At 32.8% G+C, this 5,046-nt stretch overlaps 1 protein-coding gene across 4 annotated transcripts in view; it reads right to left on the bottom strand.

The window, feature by feature from the left end:
• The window catches only part of LOC106467431 (uncharacterized protein C11orf57-like), a 29,098-nt gene that overhangs the window by 15,402 nt on the left and 8,650 nt on the right, over nucleotides 1-5,046 (bottom strand). Inside the window, exon 4 of one of the 4 annotated variants that reach the window (XR_002612419.1) lies at nucleotides 813-1,041. The exons of the other annotated variants lie outside the window; for them this stretch is intronic. The gene's annotated coding sequence lies outside the window, so the exon portion shown is untranslated. The remainder of the gene's footprint in view (nucleotides 1-812; nucleotides 1,042-5,046) is intronic. 4 annotated transcript variants of the gene reach the window in all.

Here is a 5,046-nt window from a genome sequence, read left to right on the forward strand (position 1 = left end):
ATACTGGCCAGCACACACCTGAGGACTTACTAGACCATCTCCAACCAACACTAGACCCACCAGGAATGTATGATTCATCACTCAGGAGGACATACCTCGATGGTCCACCACCCCAGCAGCTAGGAAAGGACTCCCATACTCCACTAGAAGAAAGGGGGGTAAAATGTGTTGGAGAGTCCAGAGAACTGCATCACTGGAGACAGTGCAAGGGGTGACCACAATATCCTAACTTGAAAAGCAGAGCTGCCATGTTGATGGAGTCAGTCCACCAAAACCTGGCGGCATCTAGAATTGTACACCAGATCCATGGTAGAAAGTCTCAATGCCACAGCAAAGATGGGCAGCAATCTATCTGCTTTATTCATGTTAGTCCATGAGTGTACTGTCTGGGACAAATATATTTATGAACCAAAAACCACTAGAGGGAACCATTAGTAGCCCTGCAGAATACCTCATCTCTACAGTATGCATAACCCAAACCTGCGACATAACTGTTTAGTCATAGATAACAATAAAACAGACACACACAACCAACACTTGGTGGCATACAGAATTGCACATCAAGTCTGTTGTAGGAAGATAGCATGGTGACAGGATAGACAACACAGATTTTCAGAATAAAATTATTATTGGTCAGGCACCACTTTTCACAGAGTGGGATCCACAATACACTATCAAAAGGCCCCTGAAAAGGTAAGAAAAGTTTAAAAAAATAATAAAAAAGCAACCTTTGACAATACCAAAAATGTGAAAATTTAAATAAATAGTAAAGAAAAACAAAATCAGTAGTATAATGGAAAACGTTGACAAACCTGTGAGCAAAAATCAGCATGTCTGTACAGTACAACTGCCAATCGAGAGGTGATTAACGAGTGCAGATGTGAAGAAGGCACTGGTTATGATTGGAGTGGTGTCTCGCTCCTATTTGTGGAGAGCAGCTGCATGATCATTTGCATGTGGATATGCAGAAGCAGGAGGTGGAAGGCTAGTGGCATGTGCTGAAAATTTGTGTCGAAAGATGGCAGTGCTAGTTGAGAAAAGCTATTTTGTGAGAAGAGGTAAGATATCGTATCAGAATGATGTTACATCTGTTGACCCGCATGATATATGAATCCATTCTTTCACTGAATTGTAAGGTAAAATTCAGGTTAAGGAAGAAAAAAAAGAAATTTATATTTAAAGATGCAAACATACCATCCTTTGATTACACAAAGTTCCCAATTAAACAATGTACATTTGTGGAAAATATAAAAAATAATCACAGGTTTGATTGAAAGATGAGAATTTTCCAGTACTTTTTTTTTTTAAATCAGCCATGCCACATGTCAAGATACATTGACTCCTGAAGATCACAACATGAACAATGCTAATATTCCAATAAAACAGATTAACTGAATATTCGTATTTAACATACAACTAATATTCTTCTGTCCCCTGGTCACTGCACAAAAACAAACTGGCATTAAACTAGAAACTCTGGATCTGAGAGTTAATAAAGTGAGCTTATAGACAGGATAGGAAAATGTCCAATACCTTTAGGGCATAGATTCTACACTTCAAGAAATATGAAGGACTTGGAATGTGCAACAACAGTAGAGTACTTTACAGTAAGCAAATAATCATACTTTTAAAATAAAAACTATACTAGAACATAAAAGTATCCACAAGAATGCATGTATGCAGAATTCTCTAAGGGTCAGACACTTATCTCTTAAAAAGGCTCTTTACTCATTGCTAATTTCTGGAAATTAATACTAAATAAAAATAGATTTAACATTTGAAATAGTTTTATTATATAATTATACAAACATATTAATAAATAAAACAATAACTTTTATAAGCAACTTTGTAAACCAAATTTGCTATGTTAAAAATAGAACAGTAGTAGTAACAATAATGATGTCATTACACTATAGTCATGTGGCTGTTTGACATTTTTTTTAAATATGCTAAGTTACTATAAGGTGCTACAAATTTCCACTTGTCTTTAAAAAGGGGGCATATAATAATATAAAACTCAAAAATGCTCTTTTCGAGTAAGGAGCAATGGTGTATTAACAGTCATGATGTTCTTGTAAAATATGAGATGGTCATCTTGACCTCTAGTATGCAACATTGTTGAGACATGTTATTTATTCAAATTTGGGATTTTTTTGTAGAAATAATATTTCACTTTTGAGGGAAATCACATATCAGCTAAATTTTTAAGCACACACCTGTATGATGTTTCTGCTGTCCCACTTGACTAAGAGTTTATGAGATAATATTATAAGTATTAACATAAAACAAAATGACCACTCCAAATACAAGCTTAGATTATGCATTCAAAATGTGATTGGTGACTGCCAAAATATTTTACAGAAATAATGAAGATAAGAAAGTAACTCATTAATTGCAGTGAAATTCTAGGATTTTTGCTTATATTATGATATTACCCGGTAATTAAACAAGAACAACTGATCTTTAAAAGTACAGGAATCATGAAATTTTACAAAAATATTTTTCTGTGGTATCAAGATAGGACAAATCATTGTTACAGGACCTGTCCTGTCAATGACAACCATCTTCCACTCTTTAGCCCTTGAAACCAAAATGTATTTTTTAGTAAAGATTATCTAAGGTGTACAAGGAAATCATTAGACTTTAAACTTTACCTTGACACAGTATAGGTGTTTGATCTTACATTTTACTCCTTTTACTTTAACCCTTTCACTGAAGCTGGGACATATATTTCCCAGTGTTCCACCTCCTCACACTACAAGTGGGGAAAAAGGTTTCCAATTGCCATTCAAAATTGCCGCACGACATATGAGAGTAGTAAAATGGGTTGGAAAGTACTTTACTGGCATCCAACGTAATGTTGATATATGGTTTCCTTCAATGTTTTGCACTCAGCCCTTCAGTAAATAACAAGATGCCTAAGCAAAATGTACAAAAACTGCATGCCAACTGTGTCCACATCACAAGAGCAGCAACCCTAATTACTATGTAAATATGCTTGATGTGCTTGACTCAGCTTAGAAGATAGTGAAAGTGAGTGAAGTTGTGTTCAAATGTGTGATGATGAAGAGGCAATGAGACAAGAGGATAGCAATGATAGTCAAGATGATGAACCCTGACCCAGTAAATAGTGTCGACAATGGGAAACATTTGACCCAGTCACAGTGTGAGGGGGTGGGAGCACTGGGAATATAAATCCCAGCCACAGTGAATGGGTTAATATTCAACGTAACCCATTTTTTAACAGCTTGGTTCATTAAAAAAAACTGTTAAAAACTTCAGTGATTTTTTGTGAACCATTTTGTTATCCATGAAATTTTTTATGAATTTTTTATTATTATTATTATTACAATGCTTTATTATAGGAATTTTTATTCAGTAAATTTAGACAATATATTTTTCTACATCAATGTAAGATACAACATTTAATGCAAATGTGTGCATTTCTTGATAAAAAATTATTTAACTACACCATTCCAACATGGAAGAAATTCATGCAACTACAGTAATACAAAATCTGAACAAAGAAATTGTTAAAATCTTCTAATGAAAAAAGAATTATATGTACATTTTGAGATACAATCTTTAAATCCCAGTGAAGGTCACCTGACTAGAGGTGTGCCCACATACATATAATTTCTTTATCACTTACAGCAAGTTCAACCATTTCTGTTTTCAGATATCATGTTAATGATTTACATAACCTGTCAAATGTTGTTGCATTGGCTCACAAGTTGCTCAATGCAACTAAAAAGCACAACTATGTAAGGTCTGATTTTCATATTCCCCACAAATATAAATGTATATTGAACATTGTTTTTACAGTTAGTTATATTGACAAACAATACAGACTTCTGTGAGTTTAGTTTGCTTCACAACTTTTTACGGTTGGAAAATTTACTCAATAAGTGGGTAACAGAAAATTTGGTACGTTGATCAATAGGTACCTTTCAAAATACACTAGCATCACACAAATATTATACAACAATTTAAAAGCATTGTACATACAAATGTTATACATTTCAAAATTTATGATAATGAACTATACTTACCTTTGAACACATCTATCTGAAAATTCATGCACGAGAATGAAAATTACCAATAAGTCGTCTCATTTCTTATAAAAAAATACTTGGTACAACTTATAAATACACCCCTTATGTATATGCCAAGGTTTATGAATTATCTTAAAACTTCTGAAAAGGAAAATGAATTACACCAAAATTTCTCTACAAACAAAATCTTACAATTTAAGATTATCAATACCAAAGTACATTTTCTGACTTTATTATTATGATTAACATTGTAAAAATTTGGCCTATACACTGTACCTGGTAACTACAAGATCACCAAAGCACAGCCTTCATGGTCTGAATGAATAAACCAGAATATTAAAAGTTTCTTTAGATCAAAACATATAATCAAATCTAAGAAGAGACACTTAAGTGAGTCTGAAAAAAAAAAAATCATAATAAAATTAAAATATCATTCATTTACACCAAAAAATCTTACCATTCTTAATATTACAAGTGGCTTAGCATGAAACAAATTACTGTGAAAAATGATGAACCTAATCCGAAAGGTTACAAGTTAAATTGTGTAGTATCAATAATAACAGAAAAGCTGACAGTCTAAAGCTAGGGATTTTTTTTAAAATTTCCTCTCTTTGGTTTGTTTTCATTTTCTTAACATTTACTATAGTTTATTTGATGTACATGTACTGCTTTTTGGATTAGTGCTATATCAGTGTTCTGACTTCTGTATCATTTAACTTTAATTAAACTGTTATGTATTGCATAAATAATTTTTAGTTATGGCAAACTGAAGCAGGGTAAGTACAAGTTATTTTAGTTGAAACTGAAGTAAGAGTATAATTATGTCACAGAAAATCTAAATATATACACTGAGTGGTCACAAGTAAATAGACACCTAATTTTTCGTCATTTAACTGATTTATGCTAACTAATTTGTGTTCACAGAGTACTATATAAATGAAAATGGTCCTCACACTAATTATCTTGTGCTACAACATGCCTAGAACTCAAG

The sequence above is a fragment of the Limulus polyphemus genome, unplaced genomic scaffold (genome assembly GCF_000517525.1).
Source record: "Limulus polyphemus unplaced genomic scaffold, Limulus_polyphemus-2.1.2 Scaffold2613, whole genome shotgun sequence".
NCBI lineage: Eukaryota > Metazoa > Arthropoda > Merostomata > Xiphosura > Limulidae > Limulus > Limulus polyphemus.